This window comes from Felis catus, chromosome C2, assembly GCF_018350175.1.
Source record: "Felis catus isolate Fca126 chromosome C2, F.catus_Fca126_mat1.0, whole genome shotgun sequence".
NCBI lineage: Eukaryota > Metazoa > Chordata > Mammalia > Carnivora > Felidae > Felis > Felis catus.
In genome coordinates, this window is record NC_058376.1 from 78860446 (window position 1) to 78884503 (window position 24058).

The window sequence follows — 24058 nt, forward strand, 5'->3', positions numbered from 1 at the left end:
GAGCTCCACGTATTTAATACCTTATGGCAAGACCAGCAGTGTTTGTTACAGACACAATTGGCTCATGTGCCTATCACAGTACTTGGGAGAAAGCAGAGTGCATACCTTTATTATAGAGACAAAGAAACACGTAAGGTACATCAGGGGTCTTTTCTAAATTCACCCAGGTAGTAGGTGGCCAACCAAGCATTTAGAACACATGTCTTCTGACTTCCGTCCCTTTTCTACCACTATTGCAGGGTTGATGGCAAACATTTCTGTAAAGGCACGTGCGGTAAATATATCTGGTTTTGTTGCAGCAATTCAGTTCTGCTGTCATAGTGTGAAGGCAGTTGTAAATGCACAGGACTGTGTTCCAATAAAACTTTACTTACAAAAGTGGGCTGGATTTTGCTCACAGCTGTAGTTGTTTGACCCCCTGAACTGCATAACCAAGGTTCTCCACTGGAAGAACACCTCACTGTTCTAAAACTTGATGAGTCTTCAAAAATCTGGGAGGGTCACCAAGGACCTTAAGATTTTAGGAGGGTGTGCCTGATGATGGAGACTCACAGAGCATGACAGTTGTAGAACCCAATCAGGGCTCAGCATAATCCATGAGGCTTTTGATTATTTAAAGCTTTGATTCGAACACCACCTCCAAGTTTAGTGTTGTGCACCCTGGACAGAAAAGAAAGTCAACTTATCTGTCTTACAAAATATGCTGAGCTTTAAAAAATGAAACCCTCACCAAAAGGGATACCATATATTGATCAGGACTTGGAAAGATTGATAAAATTGGCTATTAACTTTCCATCCTTCCCTAGAATCCCATGCTGTCTACTAAACAACCTTGTTATATGCTATATTCCAAGTGAGATGTCTGGACTGATTCAGAGTTTACAATCTAGAATAAACCTGGGATGGGGATCTTATTAGAAAGATGCAGAACTGGAAGGGATGTGGAAAGTAAGGAGTAATTTCCCTCTTACCATGAGAACCTTTAAATAGCTCTCACACAAGAAATGCCTATAGGTAGATAACTAGTGTGCTGATGTCTCAACCACGGCAACAGTCTCTGATTGGCTTTCTTGTTTGCATCTCTCCTTCTCTAACACTTCCATGTTCCCTAAGTGACTTCCAGTTTCCTTTCCAACACACAGATGTGACTAACTAACTTTGCTTCTAGCAAAAACTTCTACAGCCCCACAATGTGATAAAAACTAATTCCTTCCCTGACATTCAACCTCCCTTTCTAGGGTCAGATTCCCCTAATGTCTCAGATTGCTCATGCTATTTCAAATTTATGAGAAACTTCCATAATTCTGTGCATTGGCTAATGCCTAGAATGAACTACAGTTTATCATCTTGAACTTTCAAGGTACAGGTCAGAAGGCAACTCTCCAGTAAAGCCTACCTTGATGCCTTCAGTTGGAATCAATTGCTTCTTTCTCTACCCTTCCTGAGCACTTACAGTGTTCACTGTATTAAAAGTATTTGCACATTTGTCTATTTCTTCTATTAGACTAATCTCTTTAAGGGAAGCAACTATGTCTTTTTTAAAGAAGCTATTAAATTCCGGTGCAGTTAACATACAGTGTTATATTAGTTTCAAGTGTGCAATATAGTGATTCAATAATTCTATACATCAGCCTGTGCTCATCACAATAAATGTACTTTTAATCCCCAGCACCTGTTTCATCTATCCCCCCATTCACCTCCTCTCTGGTAACCATCGGTTTGTTCTCTGTAGTTAAGAGTCTGTTTCTTGGTTTGTCTCTCTCTCTCTTTTTTCCTTTTGTTCATTTGTTTTGTTTCTTAAATTACACATATGAGTGAGATCAGATGATATGTCTTTCTATGACTGGCTTATTTTGCTTAACATTATACTCTCTACTTCTATCCACGCTGTTACAAATAGCAAGATTTCATTCTTCTTTTATGGCTGAATAATATTACATATGTATCCCTCATCCATTCATCTGTTGACGGAAACAATTATGTTTCCATAATTTGGCTATCATAAATAACATCACAATAAACATATGGATGCAGGCATCCTTTCAAATTAGTGTTTTTACATTTTTTGAGCAAATACTCAGTGGTGTGATTCTTGGATACTAAGGTAGTTCTATTTTTAACTTTTTGAGGAACCTCCCTACTGTCTTCCATAGTGACTGCATTAGTTTACATTCCCACCAATAATGCACAAGGGTCCCTTTTTCTCCACATCATTGCCTACACTTGTTTCTTGTGTTTTCAATTTTAGCCATTCTGACAGTTGTGAGGTGATATCTCATTGTAGTTTTGATTTGCATTTCCCTAATGATAAGTGATGTTAAGCATCTTTTCATGTATCTGTTGGCATCTGTATGTCTTCTTTGGAAAGAAGTCTGTTCATGTCTTTTGCCCATTTTTAATTAGATTATTATTATTATTATTGTGTGTGTGCATGTTGAATTGTATAGGTTCTTTATATATTTTTGGATACTAACCCTTTATTGGATAGGCTATTTACTAATATATTCTCTCATTCAGTAGTTTGTCCTTTAGTTTTGTTGATTGTTTCTTTTCATGTGAAGAAGATGTAGTCCCAATAGTTTATTTTTGCTTTTATTCCCCTTCTTCAAGAAACATATCTAGAAAAATGTTGCTACGGATGATGTCAGAGAAAATACTGACTGGGCTCTCTTCTAGAATTTGTATGGTTTCAGATTTCACATTTAGGTCTTTAATCTATCTTGAGTTTATTTTTGTATATGGTATAAGAAAGTGGTCCAGTTTCATTCTTTTGCATGTAGCTGTTCAGTTGTCCAGATACCATTTGTTTGAAGAGACTTTTTCCCATTGTATATTCTTGCCTCTTTTATCAAAGATTAATTGACCATGTAATCGTGGATTTATTTCTGTGCTTTCTGTCCTGTTCCATTGATTCATGTGTCTGTTTTTGTGTTAGTATCATACTGTTTTGGTACTACAGCTTTGTAGTATAACCTGAAATCTGGAATTGTGACACCTTCAGGTTTGTTTTTCTTTTTCAAGATTGTTTTGGCTATATGGAGTCTTCTGTGGTTCCATATAAATTTTAGGACATTTTTGTTCCAGTTTAGCAAAAAATGCTGTTTGTATTTTGACAGAGATTGCATTAAATCTCTAGATTGCTTTGGGTAGTATCAACATTTTAACAATGTTTGTTCTTTCAATCTATGAGCATGGAATATGTTTTCATTTGTTTGTGTCATCTCCAATTTCCTTCATCAATGTTGTATAGTTTTCAGAGTATAGGTTTCTTGCCTCCTTGGTTAAGTTTATTATGAGGAGTTTTGTTATTTTTGGTGCAATTGTAAATGGGATTGTTTTCCTAACTTCTTTTCTGTGCCTCCATTATCAGTGTATAGAGATGCAATGGATTTCTGCACATTGATTTTGTATCCTGTGACCTTACTAAATTAACTTAACAGTTTTAGTAGTTTTTTTTTTTTTATGGTGTCTTTACGGTTTTCTAAATATAGTATCATGTCTGCATGATTGTCAAAATCTAGACTGCAAATAGTCAAAGTCTCTTTCTTTCTTACCAATTTGGATGCCTTTTATTTCTTTTTCTTACCTGATTGCTGTGGCGAGGACTTCTAGTACTCTAATGAATAAAAGTGGTGGGGCCCCTTGGTGGCTCAGTCAGTTAAGGGTCTGACTTCGGCTCAGGTCATGACCTCATGGTTCATGAGTTTGAGCCCTGTGTCAGTGTTTGTGCTGACAGTGCAGAACCTGGAGTCTGCTTCGAGTTCTGTGTCTCCCTCACTCTGCCCCTCCCCCACTCATGCTCTCTCTCTCTCTCTCTCTCTCTCTCTCTCTCTCAAAAACATTAAAAATGTTTTAATAACATTAAAAATTAAATTTAAAAGTGGTGGGAGTGGACATCCTTGTCTTATTCCTGATCTTAGGGGAAAAACTCTCAGTTTTTCACCATTGAGTATGACATTAGCTGGATTTTTCATATATGGCCTTTATTAGGTTGAGATATATTCCTTCAGAACCTATTTCGTTGATGTTTTTTTTTAGCATGAATGGATGTTGTACTTTGTCAAAACCTATTACTGCATCCATTGAAATGATCATATGATTTTTATCCTTTCTCTTGTAAATGTGTTGTATCATGCTGATTGATTTGCAAATATTGAACCACCTTTGCAACCCAGGAATAAATCCTACTTGGTGAATGATTTTTTTAAATGTATTGTTGGATTTGGTTTGCTAATATTTTTTTTGAGGGTTTTTGTATCTATGTTCATCAGAGATATTGGCCTGTTGTTTTCTTTTTTCTCTTTCTTTCTTTCTTTCTTTCTTTCTTTCTTTCTTTCTTTCGTAAGTGTCTTTATCTGATTTTGATATCAGGGCAATGCAGGCCTTGGGGACTATGTCTTAAGAATATATTTTGCTGTCCTATGCTATACCTAGTATAGTATCTGGAATAAAACTAAACCCAGGTTGAATGTGTGAAAAAAAAAAAGGAATATTGTTTACATCCTACCCAGGCATCTCTGGGCTGGTCTGATTCTCCTGTCTCTGGAATCCATCCGAAGATGAATTGGTATATCCATCACCATCCTCTCCTCAAAGCTGTGGTTGCTGAAAGTTCTGAAATTGCTTAGTATGCCTCTGGTCACAGTCTAAACTCATGGAAACTATTAACCTATTTTCCCCCCATTTTGAAGTGGTGAAATTAAAATAGCAGAAGAACATAAGATGAAAGTCTGGAGAAAATGATGCTCTGGACAATGAGGGCCCTGCTTTTTTTCTACCCTGGTGATCTGAGCTGATGTGGCTGCAAACTGTCTTCCCAGGGCTTGTGTTTTGCTCTTCTGCGGGTTTTAACTTTTTTTTTTTAAGGCAGTCCTGTAATCCTGTAATGGAGTTGAACAAACCAGAAAATGCTTGACCAGAAAATGTGTTTGTTTGCATTGAGGCTTGGCTGCAAGATTTAGCCCATTTACTCAAAACCAGCAGCAGCATATAAGGTTGAGTCAGTTTCTAAGGAAAGACTTTATGGTCTGTGGAAACACTGTTTAAAGGACAGGTAATCTGAACACTTATGCTACAAAGGAAAAACTGTGTAAAGTATGCCTACAGTGAGACGACTATAATATGCCCATAGATCAGAAAATGAAGGTTCCAAGAATACAGCTGACTGGAAGCTTGGGCTAGCACATGGTAGAGGAGGACATATTAAACTTCTCTAGTCAGCTCTCTTTGCTGTACTCTTCTCCTTTCAGTCTCTAGCTGGTCCACTAGGAGCTGTAGACATATCTTCTCTTAGAGCAAGGATAAAGACTCTTATAAAGCTTACCATGGTAAGTGTAGCTACGATCTGTCAGCATACAAAGTTATTACAGTGTTACTGACTCTATTCACTGTGCTGTACTTTTCACCTCCGTGACTTATTCATTGTACAACTGGAATTCTGAATCACTATGTTGTGCACGTGAAACTAATATGCCATTGTATATCAGCTACACTTAATAAAAGACTTTTATAACATTAGAGTGGAGGGAGCAAGAAGTTCCTCTAGCCCAGCCCTCTGATTTCACAGGTGAGAAAAATAGACCCAGAGCCCTGATGCACTTGGATGTGAGTCATGGAGTTCATTAGGGGCAGAGGAGGGACTAATACCCCAGGTTCCTGAAACTACCTAATTCATACAGGGATCTGATGATTGTTGTGTTGCCATAGGGAAGGAAAGTTGCTAGATGAAGAATATGAATTGTTTCTCTGGCTTTGGTAGCATCTACTGTATGCCTTTGGGTAAATCATTTCTTCTCTCTAGAGCTCACTTTTCTCATCTATAGTACAATGATTAATTCCAACTCTGCAATTTTATTGCTTGTGATAGATCAGAATTAACCACAGTGGGAAAAGGGTAATGTTTCCATTACTAGAGATATACTAGAAACAACTGGACAACTCCTTGTCTGAAGTTTGAAAGGAAGGTTCATGTGCTAGAAACCTCGACTGTATAATCTTTATGATGCCTTACCACTTGAAATTCCAGAAATTACTGGTGATAGAATTTCAAGCATGACAGAGGAAGAACTTTGTGTCTCCTTATAGATGATTATTTTAAAGCCAGACTAAAAGATGCCCTCTTTGCATAAACACAGAGCTTTTGTAAAGCCAGTAAAAATGAAATGTCTAATAAAATAGTTTTTAAGGAAATAGACAAAGAAATAAGTCTCCAAGCAAATAAGTGACAGAAGGGCATCTCTAAGTATGTCTACTCAAATTGCATCTTGTGTGTGCAGTACAGGTGCTATGGCTAAGGGGAGGGCTAGGAAGAAAGAGCACACTCCAGCATAAGAATGTTTCATGACCTGGTTCTGGATCCATCACTACTGCTCCTTCCCATGGATCTCACCTTCCAATTGCACTCTGAGTGCTTTGCCACCACTTTAATAAGCTACGTTCTTTTACAATCCCAGAATATCTCACATCCTTCTTTGCCTAGAGAATACCTATTCATTCTTCAAAGTTGAGCTCCAATGTCGCCTCTTCTGAAAAACACTTCTAATTCTCCCTCTGCTCCCTCTCCCTCTCCCACTGCTAATTCTCCCCAAGAAAAATAAGTCACTTCTTCCACCCCCATAGGATTATATGATGCTTCTCTGATGACAATGATATAATGTACTTGATTTCATGATTTACATCGACCTCTACAAGCAAACTGTGACCACCCCTACCCTCCTTGCGTGGAGCCATAGTCATTGGATGAGCTTCTTAGGAAACAGATTCTGAAACAGAGATTTGCACATGGGAAGTTATTGGAGCTAAGATGCTTCTGCAGAGTTGTCCTTCCTTGAGGCTTGGGGGTAGGGTCTTACAACTCTGCATCTACTGGTCAGTGGATACAGGATGCTCTCAAGAAGGAGTGATCTTGGGTGAAGAGGTTCCCTTCAACCAACTGAGAGTAATTACCAGAGAAGGAACTCAGCTATGAATGGTCAGGGTAGGGGGAGGATAAGAGTCTTGGTCGTGAAGAAGGGTCTGGGATGTACACTATAGCCTCCACACCAGAACCATCTTTGCCCAGGACCTGCACAATCCCTGACACACAGTGGGCAACTGCTGACCAGCTGTGAGGCACCTTGCAGCTTAAGTTGAATGAAGAGTCTGGATTTCTTTTCTTTTTCCAAAATTCTAGGCACCGTTTGGGGATTTATTTATTTATTTATTTTTTTTAGAATCTTGAGAAAATGTTTTAGGCAGTTACTCCGATGAAGGTATGGCTATAGGGAGAAGATGTTAGAGTAGCAGAAAGAACAAGGAAGCTTATAAACTTTTCTGGAGTGATGGCAATACAATTGCGATTAAAAGCAAAAAAGTTAAGTGAAAATAAAAATAAAATCACAAACAAATCTTGTACACTAAACTCCCAAATGTAACTGTTTTTAAATTGGAGATACAATCTGGTTGTATCTTTTCTATCCTTGGGTACTGTATAAATAACTTGTCTAATTCACAGGCAGAAGAGCTAGAAGAATCATCTGAATATAAATGAAGCCTATAGGTAACATAAGCATTAACTACTAGTTAGATGACAGAAAAAATATGTCTAAAATTTACATATTGCATAGGTGTGTGTGCATCTTCAATGGTTAGGTATTTTAAATCAAGACACACAAGTATTTGAAGATGCAGAAGAGTATAAAGTGTTGCCATTTAGAAATGTTAAAATTTTCATTTCATAAAATTAAAATGTGATCTTATATTCAATCTTTATTGTTTTTTTTAGGTACAAAAGCAGTTTTGAAACAGAAAAGACTCTTGGAAAAAACGAGGGTGACGTCTCATTTCTCGATACAGTTTTGGTCCCTTGGGATAAAAATAACAAGAAACAAGAAGAGTTTGAAGATATTGGGCTCTTAAGATCTTTAGAAGTGACTCTTGTCCAGGAGTTTTCAACTGTTGCCCACCTCTCTCATAATCCTTGGCTCGGGGAAACAGTTACCAGGGCAGAGCATCCAAAATAAGACCACCTCACTCCTGGATGAAGAGCATGAAAGGATGGCACCTAAGGGGGATCCATATTGTACAGTTTAAAAACCATGATTCTAGTCCAGCTACCAGATTCAAGAAACTAAGGCGCAGAGAGGGGAAACACCTAGTAGCGGATTTGGAGTTGGAATATTGATCTCTTGATTCTCCCTCCATTGGGTAATCCCTTGCCCATCATACTATACCTACTTCATATTTCAGAAGACACACTCCGTTTCACAAACATAAGGCATTCAAACTGACTACCTACAAGTTATATGCATATAAATAAGGAGAGGAAATGTGTCAAGATCTTAACACAGTCTGTCTATTGTCAATTTCATTGGCCCCCCCCACAGGGTACGAAAGAAAACTCATTGTTGTGTACCCCCATCATCTACAACAGTATGCTTGCATAAAACTGATGCTCCCCAAATATTGGTTAGACTATGCATGAATAAACACTGGATAGGCATGTCCATAAAACAAAATTATTCTCTTTAACCATGCAAAACAGTTCTCTAGTCCGGAGCTTCTCAATTGGCAGGCTAAGGCACAGTGTGTCTCAATGGGTTCCAGGTGTACCGCATTGTAGAGGGTCAGAGGGGGCCAGGGGCTTCCATAGTTCCTGAGTGGTCACCTTGGGTGAGGAGAAGCCCCACCCACTGATTCCAGTATGCTGAATGCATGCCATCATTTCCCACAAGGATCATGATGTAAAGCAGGTTGGGAAGCACAGCTTGGGCTTAGGTGTTGGTGTTCCCAATGGAATAGCAATGTGGTGCGGTAAGAAGGGACAAGGGCTACAGCTCAGCAAACCTCCACTGAAGTGACAGTGACATTATTTAAAGTCAAATAATTATATTCCATATCTGAATTTTGTATTTTAAACTTTTTCTAGATTTTGATAATCAGTAAGTCTTCCCAAATGATGGCAGTACTTTTGGGTTTCCCTGCAGATGAAGACAGCATTTTACCTTGGTAGTTCTCCTAACAACCTGTATTATACACTTCCCTACAGCTCTGCCTCCCAGTGAGGAATACATTTCCTATTAAGAAGTTTCTTGCACTTTCCAAGTGTCTTTCACCTATATCTGTATCTATATCTTCATCTAAATCTCTCTCTGTATCTCTATTTGTATTTGTATCTAATACATGTTTCAACACATCGAAAATAAAAATGGTAAGCCCAGTGTCTTTCCATGCCTATGACTATGATGTTTTAAAACCAGAAACAAAACTCCTATTCTGTAGATGAGAATTCTAATTTTTCTAAATAGGAAAACTCTTGAGTCAATTTATGAGATGGTATGAAACCCTTAGAATGTGTTTTCTTTTGATGTTATTAGCCACACACAAAAATACAGCTATGAAACATGTAACTGGAAATTCAGTAAAATAATTCAACATTCTTATTTTTTTGTTTACTTCCACTAATTTTTTTGAACAAAACTCTTTGTACCCAATGCCTGTATTACCTCAGCTTTCATATAAATACCTTGCAAGGAAACTTTTTGCATGATTTTCTGATGAGCAAAGCAGCCAGCCTCGCCACTTAATTTAGCACTGCAGAAAGCCTAAGGAGTAGAACAAAATGTCCAACATTCTGGCAGGTACAGAGGCAGAGAGAACAAAGATACCATCCCTGCCCTCAGAGGTTCCCCATGTAGTGGGAGGAGCAGACACTTCTATAAATAACTGACTAGAGGCAAAGGGCAGAACGCATTGCTATTATGGAGGAATGAGTAATGTGTGATGGAAACAGAGAGAGTAATTACTTCTGAATGGTAAGGGACCAGGCAACATGGTGATGGTGTGAGGCTGGGAACTTATCTGGGTGGGATTTGACTTGGCTCTTGGAGGGAAAAAAAAAAAAAAAGGACATTATAACAGGCTTTGGAATTAACGTTGCGTTACCACAAGAGTTTTCATTATCTAAATCCGAGATATGCCTACATTGAAACAAAATTCCTTTCACAGGAAGAGTTTGTAACAAAGTCAGGGTATTGAGCAGAGCTGGTGAAGGGGAACTCCACACTGCCAGAGATGAACATCTGTGTGTCAATTGCATGCATGACTATTAATGTACAATTTAGCAAAAAAAAAAAAAAAAAAAAAAAAAAAAATTCTTGCAAATTTTTCTGTGTGTATTTGGACTACATAAACTGGATTTAAAATTAAGAAACATGTCCTAAAATCACAAGCAAAAAGGCTGACACAAAGGACAAAAAGATCAGTACAATTAAGTCAGTGTATCCAATTCTGCCAGGAGCCACAAATCACATTTTTGACCAAGTAAATAAAGCCCTGTTGCTTCTTCTGAAGCACTCAGGTTGCGATTACGATCTGAGCTTTAGGAAATTAAAAATAAAATCCCACTGAAGGACATTTAGTTTATCTATACCTTAAGGCCTGGAGAGGTGGTGTTTTACCTTAAAATGTGTAGCCCTTATAGTACGCCAGCTTTTCCTAAACACTTCTCTTGAATGTCTCATAACCCTGGAGGCATAGGATGAAGGCGGAGGGGGCTGAGCCCTGATGAATGTGCCAGACCTTCATGCCAGGAGCAAAATGAAAAGATCATAGCACTCCATGGAGACTACTGAGAGAGGAGAAAAAAGAACAGAATTCCTTTCCTTCCCAGCCAAGTCAGATCACAGATTTGCCTTTACCACACTTTCAAGGTACAGTCTGTTGGGACTTGTCAACTCGGGAACCAGAGCAGTGAGACTGTCATACGCAGCGAGAGAAGGAGTGACAGATGCGACACCTGGGCTAGAAAGTCCAGGCAACGTTCCTGACCTTACTGGCCTTTAGTTTGCTTATCTACTAAATAAGACTCAAAGTGTTTACATTGCAGTCCTGCCGGGACCAAATGAGATCCATAATCTCATTATATAATAAATAGTTTTATGTCATTCTCCTTACAAATTCTAAGGGTTCTAGGACATATATTTAATTACCTTGGCATTCATTGATCATTTAATTGAATTACTATATCTACACACTACATTTCTCTTTTTTTCTAATTTGTCCTTCACCATTGATTCTTCTACATTTTATAGAATTTTATATCTCTACTTTTTTTAAAAAAAATGGATTATTTAAGGAATCCTGTGTATGACACTCTGCGACACCTGGATAATACCATCATATAAAATCAGCTCCTGGATTCCTAAGAGATTTTCCCTCCTGCTTCCTGGGAATTTTGTGAAAAAAGCTGTTGTTACTTCTATTGTGAATATAATTGTACCTCAAAACCATAAATTTCTTAGTCCTTCATGAAAGTAATATATATTATTTTATACTCCGCAAACAAAAAATGACAGCTTGCCTTGGTAGAGTTTTTAAAGTTTACTCAGGGCACACAACGAAGACCTCATTTAATCTCTACAACTATGTATGACAGGAGGTAGAATGGTAGAATTCTTGTCCCAGTTACATGTCGCTTGCTTATAGATGTGGCTGGATTTGAACCTATGTCTTCTAAATTCAAAGACAAAGTTGTTCATTCTTCTCCTTCTCGCTGTCCTCCAGTTAAGTTTCTCCTATAAGTCTCTATCTGGTTCATGTGATGCCAATTACACTGAATGTGGTTATGAATTTCTAGCAAACTGCCATAGGCTTTCACAAGTAACAGAGTTTGCCTGAGCTTGAAAACACTTATGAAAATCATCTTGTTCAACTCTCTCCCCTTAGATGGTAGCACATTGCATTCAAGGAGGTCAACTGCTTAGTGTTGTAACTAGGGAAAGAGCTGACTGAGTTCAGGGCCTGATTACTGTGGTTTCTATATAGTGTTCTTTCCCAAACACCACGCTAGATCATTCTGGCGTACCAAAACTTTTCTTTGGTGTTCTGGCCCTTGTTAGCAATAAGAATATGAAAACTAATGTTGGTTAATTATTGACATAATTACTTATATCGCCAATGAAAAATCATTAGTTGAGTATATGACATAATTTGGGTTTTTGCCACTGTCAAAACAAGGCTGTCTTATACCGATAAGTATGGTGGCCCTCTGGCTAATAACTCAGGGAGCTAATCCTATCCTAAGCCTCATGGCATGATGTCTTAGGTCCAACTTTCATAATTCCTGCTGCTTGCAATTTATAAATAGAGGTTATTAACAGAACTCAGATCAGTTCCCCTGAGGTAGTCACTTTCTGGAGTAGCTGGAACTTCACAGCTTATACAACACAATTTCAACATCCGACTATCAGTTTTTTCATCTATAGAATGGGATACTAATTATTGTCCAGTCTATCTTTCAGGCTTTTGATAATGAGATAAGAAATATAAAATGCACTTTTAAGAATGTGAAGATTAAATAGAGAATAAGCCTGTGGTTACCAGAGGGAGGTGGGTGGCAGATGGGTGACATAGGTGATGGGGATTAAAGAGTACACACATCATGATGAGCACTGAGTGATGTATAGAATTGCTGAATCACTATATCATACCCCTGAAACTAATATAACACCACATGTTAACAATACATGAATTAAAATTTAAAATATTTAAAAAAGAATGTAAAGAGATGTAAAGATACTATTATAAAGTTCTTTTCTCTACATAAAATTACTGTTCCATGTGAGGATTGACCCGGATTCTTCATTCTTCAGTCTCTGACTAATCAACTGAGCCTACTTTCCAGTTTTCTTATTACTGGAAAGAAGACAATATGAGGTGTACATATAGACATTCATAATCCCATGCATATTGAGTTTGGGAAAATACAGTGTGCTTTTTGTTTCCTTTCCCTTTTATTTTGTTTTCAACAGACATTTTGTGTTGTTGTATTTTTCTTTCACTTACATACGTGGAACACCTAATAAGCGATGGAACAGGTACATATTATGCATTTAGAGTGTGCACATACAAGTCTCACGGAAGGTATAGTTTGTCACAGGCTCCTCAACTAAGTCCTTGATACCTGTGCCTGTGAGGCACCATCCTGACAACCTTCAATTTACAGTGGACAGGAGGTCTCAATGAGGAAAATGACTTCTCGTTGGATCACAATGCTAACCTCAGGACTATTTGAATCTAGGATTAAAGTAGATGTTCATGGAACCTCTGCATGGTATGGTGACAAAGAAAAGACCCTCTGGCAAAGGCTGTGCCTAGTCTTGGAAGGTCAACCCCTGGCAGTGAGGCCTACACAAAGCATTGGCTTCTTTGGGCCTAAATTCCTATACCTATAAAATAAGAGACGTTATTAATAGACCTCTTGGTCTCTTGAAGCTCTGTGATGGACTTGAGGATTGAACAAAAATTTCAGCAAGGCAGGGCTCTTTCTTTGTCTTCTTCACTGCTTCATCCCCAGTTTCCTAAAAAGAATGTCTGGCACATAGAAGCAGCTCGATAAATATTTAATGAAGGAAATGAATGAATGATTGGGAATGAATACTCTAAAAAGTCATCCAATAGCACCTACCCCCAAAGACAAACCTTAAATTCCATAACTATCTTCAGATGACCTTCCGTCACCACCCTATATAAGCAGCTCCTTCTCCTGGGCCAGACTCTATCTCATTGCTTTTTTACTTTCTTCATACCCTTATCGCTATCTGATATCACCTTATGCATACTATTAGTTGCTAATATGCTTATTTTTTTAAATATTTATTTATTTATTTATTTATTTATTTATGTATGTATTTAGAGAGAGCGTGAGCGTGAGCTGGGGTGGGAGGGTGGTGGTAGGGAGAGAGAGAATTCCAAGCAGTCTCCATGTTGTGAGCACAGAGCCGGAGGTGGGGCTTGATCTCAGGAACCACGAGATTGTGACCTAAGCAGAAATCAGAGTTGGACGCTTAATCTACTGAGCTATCCATGCACCCTGACATGCTTATTGTTTTATTTCCCCACCAGTCTGTTTGAGACACTACGGCATTCAGTCTCTGGAGCAATGTTTAATACATACCAAACACTTAATAAGTATCTTTTGAGTGAGAAAAGTATATGACATTAAACTAGCCAACATCTAAGGTCTCTTCCAACTCTTGAATTCTTTAATTCTACCTCAGCAAAAGTGTGTGTGTTTTTTTTTTTAAATAGTACAACTAATTTTGCTAAGAAAACACATGATCTGAAGTTAATCACACAACGTAGGTAAGACTCTTACTTACAGTATTTGTCTACTGTGGGTAACTGACCCATCCAGGGGCAAAACCTAAAACCAGGAGGTTTAAGCAATGATGTTTTCAGCTATATGTATACGTAGTAATGACTGCCTGCCTGCACATTTCAGATCAAAATTAAATCCATTGTGAATCATACATTAGAATCAGGATCTGCAAGCAGAGACTAGAAATACTCCCAATACCATTCTGCTCACGTGTTGGCTCCCTTCAGAGTTGCCTGAAACTCAGCTCTGCCAAGATGTTTATTTTCTACCTGGCTTTATGAATTGCAATTACTTCCTAAATTATAACAAGCCACAAGTGGTCTGAGCCAAACAACAAGGGTCACGGAAGGTCTATCCTTGTACTCCTGGGGATGACAGAAAAGCTTGTTTGAACCAAACTTGATCCTCTTTCAAAAGAAAGGGAAAACTTTAAGCTTCTAACTCTTGGGAGTGGTAAAGAGAACAGCCAGAGGGCCATGAGCTAACTTCGATTCTCTAGAGATCAGTTGAACAAATTTGGCAATGATTTGGCTTCTGTTGAAAACAAGCCCTTCTAATTACACTTCTGCCCATGGAAGACAAAAGACAGAACCATCGCTTAGAAAGGCCATTAATGACATGCCAACATCATGGCTGCGACTGTGTAGTTTTCTTTTGAGCCGGGCGCTGTTGACATGAACTTCAAACACCCGGCTCTGGAACCCATTCATGAGAATGTAACCTCCCGAAAAGCACAAAGGGAAGTCGGTGAAGTGATTTGCTTCCCTTGAACTGTTCCTTGGCTGTAATATTTTCTGACACCAGAAATAAAATAATTCCATGTTTTGGTTCCTCTCCCCATCCCCAAGGAGCCGAAAGTGGTTTACATTAAGGAGGCATGAAAGGCACAGACAACAAGTACAGGGTTTTCCATTCTGTAACTGCTGAAAGACAAAGGGGACAGAAAATACAGATGTTTTCTCTTTGCTGCTGCAAAAGGGTGGGGGACTAACTCTTCCAGTGTCTCTGGAATGCAAATTTTCTTTCACAGTTTAGCAGTCTTTTTTGGATTTCAGTACAGTGAACTAACACTTTCCTGGATTCCAAGACCTCCAGAGAACCAGATGGAGGGGAGGAATTGGGAAAAAAAGAACCCACGCTACTTGAAAAAGGTATGAATTTCTCACTCCACATCTAGCCAAAAGCTCTGAAAATTAGAAGAGAGAAATCACTTTTGGTTTGTTCAAATGCATGCCATCCTAGGGTTGTTTGTGGTGGGTAAAAAAAAAAAAATCTGAAGTGATTTGATGTGATTTGATGGTTTTGAGTCTGCGTTCAGTTTAAGCTAGGAAGCAAACTTTAACACAGAGGATATGTTTACTATCAAAGGCAGGAAATAATGTGGATGGAAGAGATTGCACTAGAGGATCATTTTATATGCTGGTGTTCCAAAGCCGGTGACCATGCCCAATGCCAGACTCTTTAACTTACACTCATGGCTCTTCACGATACCATCTGACCTCTCCTTTCCAGGCACCTATCCTGCCACCCCCCTTAGGCAGTCTTTTTTCCTGTCAACCCAAGCTTCTTAACACTTCATGCTGCTTGTTCTTGCATGCCTATCCATCCACTGGTGCCTCTGCGTTGAGCATTTTTCTTTACAAGTCAGATGGCTAAAGGTTTAGGGCCCAGGGAATATGAATGCTACCTCCTTTATTAATCATTTCCCTACACTTTTGTTCCTTCACAGCACTGTGTGAGGACCCTGTGTGACACTGTAGAGACTGTGTGTAGACCCTGCGTGTATAGTATTATTTGTTTATAGGCTGTGGAAAATGCTAGAACATAGTACACCAGCCCAAGACAACAACACCAATGCATATCTCAACCCACATGCTCTTTTTCCAGTGTGGCCCCGACAATCCACTAAAGAGAGGTGGGGTTTGGGAGGACATGTGTAATTTTTATTGGGATAAGTACCTCGATTCCTTCAACAGTTCTTTATGGGGCATCACTTCTGTCAGTTTGTCCTCCTAACCATCATCCTCTGCACGAGTTCTAGTTTCTCAAGTTCCTTCAGTGTGTGAGGCCCGAAAACAGACACATGACATTAGGAACCATTGTATCCCCTGTTCTGCACACTCCTCTTTGTACAGGTGCAGCGGAAGAGTATGTTTACTTTTCTGTGGTCTTATATATTATTATGGATCTTGGGGTCATAGTCTCTCCCTTCCAAATCTTTAGTTTTTTTTTTTTTTACATGAACATCTGTTAAATTAAATGACTTTCATGTGTACTTGTATAGTGAAATTTTTAAGCTAAGAATAAGATTTGACTTTTGTCCCTCTTATACTTCATCTTGTTGGATTTGGGTCATTGTTACAGATAATTGAAGGTTTTCATTATATTAGTGATGATAATTTACTTCGTACAATTCCTCCTGTTCTTTCTCTTGAACCAATAAGTTCCAGTGAGATAAACTTCAACAGCTACATGTTGCTACTGTTAAAAGATTTTTGACATTAGAGTTAGCATCATCTTTGTTAATCCCATCAGGCAACCAAGTCCTATTATTTTGCCCACTAAATATTTGAATTCCATTCATTATTTGCTATGTCTACCATATTGTTCTATTGTCTCTCATTTAGGGGATCACAATAGCTCATAACTGGTCTCTCAACCTCCTATTTGCCCCAACCTAATGCTCTTTTTCCAGTGTGGCCCTGACAGTCCACTAGAGACGTGAGGTTTGGGAGGACATGTGTAATTTTTATTGGGATAAATACCTCAATTCCTTCAACAGTTCTTTATGGGACATCACTTCTGAGATGTCCAACCCCAGTCTACCACCAAATGGGCCTGCCTGCAACATCCCAGCACATCAGGCCCACCAGTCAGCTTTAAAAACTGAAGATTCCTGGGTCACCTCCAGACCTGTTCAATCATTATCTCTGGGGTTGGGCATCAGGCATCCGCAACTTCTAAAAAGTTCTAGGATTGTGCCAGAGCTTCTGGATCTTTCTGGATTGGCTGGGATTCGAGTTTTTATAAAGCAAAAGAGAACAAACAATGCGTCTGAACAAATTTATTATGGGTATCTGGAGAAGAGTCAAGGATTTAGATTCCTTTCAGTTATTTTCTGGGAAGTGAGGTAGTCTTAGGGTTGGAGGAACCCCAAGGGAGGAAGGAGAAAAGAGACGGGAAACTGACCCCTGCAACATCAGACACCTGTTTTGTACTAAGCGCTGGGCTAGGCTCTTTCATGGACACTATCCTATTTAATTCTGTTTTAAAAAATATTTTTAAACATTTATTCATTTTTGAGAGATAGAGACAGAGCATGAGCGAGGGAGGGGCAGAGAGAGAGGGAGACACTGCATCTGAAGCAGGCTCTGGGCTCTGAGCTGTCAGCACAGAGCCCAACGTGGGGCTTGAACCCACAAACTATGAGATCATGACCTGAGCCGAAGTCAGACGCTTAACCAACTGAGCCACCCAGGTGTCCCTATCCTATTTAATTCTTAAAGCAATGTCAGGATGATGATAATATCACTATTTGAGACAAGAAAAAAAGACTGAAGTTTAGAGTTTTTCTTCATATGCACCCAAAGTCACAAATTGACACATAGGAGGAATTAAATGTGGCTGACTCCTATCTACAAGACCTTGGGATTAATAAATAATAAACAAACATTTCTTAAGCAAAGGAGAAACATTGTATCTTGTATGGATATATAAATGATGATTTTGTATATACTCAAAATGGTCTTACAGGTTTTATTAAAGATGACATCTCTACAAGAAAAATCTATGGTGTGGTAGAAAGAGCATTTGACTAGGAGTCTGGAAACAGAACATTAGTCCTAGAAACGTCATTAATTTGCTGTGATGCCCATTGATAGTTGTTTCCCTACATGTGCTCTTCCGTTCTTTCTTTATAAACTCCATTAGCTTAGGTACACAGCTGTCCGGAATAAATATGACATTTTTTAGCCTTCAGTGCAGCTAGGTTTGGCCATGAGACTGGGTTCTGGCCAAAGGATTGAAGGTGGAAAGGAAGAATCCTTGGAGAGAAGGGGTCTGCTCTCAGTCCACTGAAGTATGGGAGAAGCCATCTTGACCCCTCATTAGATGGGAGAAGCCATCTTGACCCCTCATGACCCCACGTGCTGAGCATGGCAGAGAAACAGCAGAATACTGGGTCCTGGCCTACCACCGTCCTAGATCCCCTGCTTCCTAGATCCCCTGCTTCCTTACAGTGAGACAGAAATGAACATTATCTCGTTTTGTCACAATTACTGTTTCCTGTCACTCCAGCTGAACCTAGCCCTAACTAATACACTTGCTTTATAATTCAAGTCCAGTTATTTCCCTTCTGTGTGCCTCCATTTTCTTATTTAGGGAACCAAGAGGTTAGGCTAAATAATACCTAAGGTCTATTCCAGGTCTCATATTCTCTATGATTACATGGGATGGCACAAGGAAAAGATGTGGAACTGAATTCAGGGTCTTGGAGAGATATCTGTTCTCCCATGTCCACTGCAGTATGGTTCACAATGGGCAACCTATGGAAACAACCCAAGTGGTCACTGACAAATGACTGGACAAAGAAAATGTAGTGTATACATACAATGGAATATTAGGAAGCCTTGGAAAAAAAACAAAAACAAGAAAATTCTGCTATTCACAACAACACAGATGAACCTGGGGGACATTATGCTAAGTAGTGTAAATCAGTCACAGAAGGACAAATACTGCATGATTCCACTTACGTGAGCTATCTAAAATAGTGAAATCTGTAGAAACAGATAATATACTAGTGGTTGCCAGGAGGTAGAGGTAAGGGGAAAAAGGAGTTGTTATTCATTGTACATCAAGGTTCAGTTATGCTACATGAGTCAGTGCTAGAGCTCTGCTATATAACGTAATGCCCACAGCTAACAATCTGTGCACTTTGAAATTTGTTAGGACAGATCTCATGTTAAGTGTTCTTCCTACAAAAACCAAAAACAAAACAAAGCGACACAAGGAAACTCTGGGAAGCGTTGGATGCGTCTATTACGACGATATCACGAGTGTCTGCATATGTCCAAACTCATCCAATTGTACACATTAAATTTGTGTCATCCTTTGTATATCAATTATACCTCAATAAAGCAGTCAAAGTAAACAACTAATCCAGTCCTAACATTAAAACAAGCAAACCAACCAAAACTTCCTTCTTCTAGCAGCTTGGCAGGCTGATCTGCTAGTGACTAGTCCTTTAAAATCTATGATTGCTACATCAGTATCAGTACAAGCTATGGGACAAGAGGGATCCATCCTGTGCAGAATGCTGGTATAAACAGCTATCAAGCCATTGCCTATCACAGGATATTCAGTAATATTACACTCAGCTCAGCCCCACCTGGAAACTCAGGAGACAAGGCTTGGGGCTTTGATGGTACCCATAAGCTGCAACAAGCTTTTTCTGCCTGAATCATCCCACGGTGGGGACATATATGGTAGTTAGACAAGATTATAAATCTCAAGCGATTAATTGTAATCACGCCCATGGAATAACATCTTACGATTTATGATCCGAAGCATTTATGACTTATTTAATTGCAAAAACTCCCTATGAGGGCTGGAGCTAGGGGGAAGCAGGTGAGGCACCAAGAGAGCACAGTTTAAAGAGGCATTCTCTCTCAGGGTCTTCCAAGTGCCTGAGAATCCCCTTCAGTCTGGTTCTCAGAAGTCTTTACCATTCTCACCATAGTCCCACCCAGGTCTGTTTCATGTTTTGGATGAACTTTTCGTCTCCCTAAGAAATTCTGCCCATGGCTATAACTCCTCTGAAATCTACATTTTAACATTACCCGTTTGTTTCACATCAATGGAACTAAGGACTGTTTCTGCTGTTCCCCGTGTGACATATCACTGAGAAATGCCCAGTCTAGGCATTTCATACATCCTCTGTACATATTTGTTTTTTTGTGGTTTTAAGAATGGATATTTGCCTGGCAACTCTTTAGAGTTCACGATAAAGTGTATGAGACAGACAATGGAAAAAAAAAAAAAGATACAACTGCTCGGGTCATAATGATAAGCTCTCATCCGCAGCTCGAGGAGGCTACTGACTTATAGATATATTTTCAACAGTCTTATCAATATTTTCCAAAGTCTTGAACTTCAAAGGGCCACAGGGAATACAATGCCATCTTTCCAAAGACTTCTCTTTGTCCTGTTTTGATTTTTATGGGAAGTCTTCCCACCCACTCATCCAAAATGATAACTCCAGTCTTCTTTGACTTCTCTGTCTCTCTCATCCTTTACACATCTAAACCAGCCAACCCAGCCTTGCCTGCCTTTCCATCCCCACTGGTCGCACCATTGTTCAGGTTCTGGTCACTCTTGGAAGGACAACGTCAACGTCGTTCATCAGTGATCTTTCTGACACCCGATTTGCTTTATTTCAGAAATCTCATATTCAAATACAAGAGCCAGAAAGACAACATCAATGGGTTGTGTAATAAACAGTAACTAATAAACACTGTGGGTCGGTGGGTGGGGGTGCTGTGGCAAATTGCAGAATGCATGCCCGACTGAAGATGGAAGGTCCTTCTAAGCTCCAGTTGACTGTTCCCAGGCAAAAACTGTGAACTTGATTTTTTAGCAAAAGTTGTAAATCTAGATTTTTATGTGAATTCTCCCAAACTAAAAGTTTGCACGTACTTTAAATTTTTATTTTTTTTTCATGTTTATTTATTTTTGAGACAGAGAGAGCACAATTGGGGAGGGGCAGAGAGAGGAGACACAGAATACAAAACAGGCTCCAGGCTCTGAGCTATCAGCACAGAGCCTGTTTTGGGGCCCGAACCCATGAACAGCAAGATCATGATCTGAGCTGAAGTTGGACACCTAACTGACTGACCCACCCAGACGCTCTGCAACTGGTTTACATTAAAAAAAAAATCTATCTATCTATCTATCTATCTATCTATCTATCTATCTATATTTTGAATATCAGACAAAATACACCTGAGGGTATCTGGTGTGAAAGCGGTCACTGTGTGACCTCTTCCCTATTCTGGTGGATCACCTATGCTATCCTGTCAGAGCATATTTATAAAATGAAGATAACACCAGATCTCTCTGCTTTGCCTCGAAACCAGGAGAAGATCTGCTATGGCTGTAAGAGAAAGCCCTCTCTTTGGCCACATAGTAAGAACTTACACAACCTTGACCCTAATGGACACTCAGTCATTCTTCTTATGTACCCAATATTCTAGCCAAGTCAGAGTGCTACCATTCCCCTGAAAATATCCTATACTTTTTCCCCCTTGGCACCTGTATTCATTCTGCTCTTCCCACTTGTTTCTGACCAGACAACTCCGGACTCTGGCTGTCAGCGCCCTCTTCTCTGACACCTTCCCTGAGTCGGTCTCTCTATGTAGATTGGCTGCTATCTCTCCCTCCATCCACAGAACTTCTGCAGGTATATTCCTGTGGCATTTGTTACGCTGTGTTCTAGTTTTGTGTACATGTTTGACTCCCCCACGCTATTTTGAGCTCTCCGAGAAAGGACCGAGTTTCACTTATCTTCTGCATTTCCTAGCACGGCGTCTGGTACAAAATAGTAGGCGTGCAATAAATCTTCCTTGACTAGTGGATGACTGTACAGAAGCACAAATTCCAAAAAAGTTTTAAGTGGATTTGGTGAGGGTAAACCGTGTGAATCCTCAGCTGGTTTAGGTGAGACTAGACTTCAAAGAAGAAAGCTGGGTTTAGAACACAAAGGGGGTGGCCTGGAAGTCTGGGCAGCAATTCTAGCCATTCTCCTTATCTGAGGAAAGTGACAATAATAAATACTTTGTAGTTACGTAGCGTCTTTTTCACATGAGCTCTCAGCCAGGTGCAGATACGATCTTCTTCATATTGTGTGTGAGTCTACTTGTTCCAAGGTCATAGTCAGTGTTTGGCAGAAAGAACAGACGCAAGAGCCCCCAATTACCACATCAGTGCTCTGAGTTCCAGAGCATACGGTCTCCATTAACAGTGCTGTCCTTGCCACAGGTACACGGCATAGACAGCAGAAAAATGTATGAAAGAAGTTCATACTTAGATATGCTTCTCACTCACTCATATTTGATCAAGGAGAACAAATCACAGACACTCCATAGAGTGACCTGAAGAGAGGACGAGTGCAGAATTCTAGCAAGTAATGTGTCTCCTACTCTCCTGCAAGTGAAAATTCACTTTATGGCATGGATTTGTTTTTAGTGGACCACTAGTCCTCCCTCACGTTCAGCGAATTTTTAATTTCCCTCAAGGTTTTTACCATCCTCCCCCATTCTTTCTAGGGACAGAGGGATGATTTTCAGATCCTGGGGCTGTCTGAGTCTCAGCTGCAGAATCAGAGGACACATCTCCCTGCACAGAGGTCTTATCTCTGCAATGCAGCACAGAGTGGTCACGTAATGAACATTCTGATTATGCCCCTCTGGGTCCTTCCCTTCACCAGGCCATTAAAATATGTTTTTCTGGATCTAATAATAGTTGGGTAAGCTGTAGGCAATAATGAAAGGACTCAGACCCCGTGAGTGTGAAAATAAAGTTTATGCTTCACTTTGGAAGTTTCAAAGTTAGAGTTTAAAACTTCAGGCCTTACTATTGGTGTTATAATGAGAAGTAGTAGAAGTGACAAATCCAAAGTAATTGCATTTCCACTTTATTGGGTTCCTACCTCATATGCCATGAATTTTGCATGTATTTTCTAAGATCCTCAAAACCACCTTGAGAAACAGACATAGACATTATTATTCCCAATTTACAAATAAGAATGCTAAGGCTGAAAGAAGTTAAGTGATTTTCCAAAGCAGTTCAATTGGAACATATGTGGGCCAAGATGAAAAAACTAGCCCTTTTGATTCTATGTGTCCATACTCTCTCCCACCCACTGGGCTTCAAAGAATATATCCGAGGAGGTGGATAATAAAAATGATAGATATTCCCTAATCTATTTTTGCTTACAGACGGAATTTTGAATTTTCCACTATATATGGATAAATATACTAACCTTCAAACTCCCTTGGTATCTAAAATAATTATACTACTGACCTACGACAAGCTGGAAAAACATCCTCCTTCACTGTTCAACTCCCTTCAGTTTACTTCAAGCTGGGGCAGATACTATCTTAAACTGAAGCAAAGTTTGACTTAAACAAACAACAACAAAAAATTCATCGACAGCATTTCCCGTAGGGGGAGGGGTTGTGTTTCAAAGGCCCTTTCTATAAATTGTGAAGACAAGGAGAGGAGAGGTATTGATAAGTTGAAATCTACATCAAAATAGACATTGTCAAATGAATAATGTTAGCCCAGGACCAACTGAAATATAGGTAGGCCAGCACTTTGACTATCTGGTGCCCCAAATCAGATGACACATTTAGTACCACAAATCAGGAGGAAGGAACTTGAGCCAGTAGTTTAGAAGCTTCCACCAGAGAGGTGGGAAGGAGACCAAAAGAACAAGTCCATAATGTATGATAAAAATTACAGTAAAGTATAATAGTCTGATCAGCTTTGCAAATTAATAGCATTATAAGAACCTGACAAGTGGGTAAAAATTTAAGAACCAAACACTTCCACGGAAATCTTTCTTACAGTATATTCTTTAGACAGCATGTCTTCTCTGTGCTCCACATCTGGAGAAGGGAAGTGTGGGGTGTGGGAAAGGAGGAAGGACCAGAGGTATTTTGTTGGGTGATCTGATGCTTTGGGTACTTCACTACAGAGATGCAAATGAGTGAAACGTAGGGTTGACTGAAAAGGATGAGATGTCCAGAGCCTAGAGGAAGGATTTGCAAAGAACCACAGGTCTTCAAGATGGGAGAGCTGAAGATTTATCCAGTCCAATCAGACTATTTTACTGATGGAGAACTTGAGGTCCAGCAATGAAGT

General features: G+C 39.4%; 1 protein-coding gene across 11 annotated transcripts in view; it reads right to left on the reverse strand.

Moving 5' to 3' along the window:
- The window catches only part of LOC101096257 (LIM domain containing preferred translocation partner in lipoma), a 692709-nt gene that overhangs the window by 25455 nt on the left and 643196 nt on the right, over nucleotides 1–24058 (reverse strand). The window lies entirely within an intron of this gene.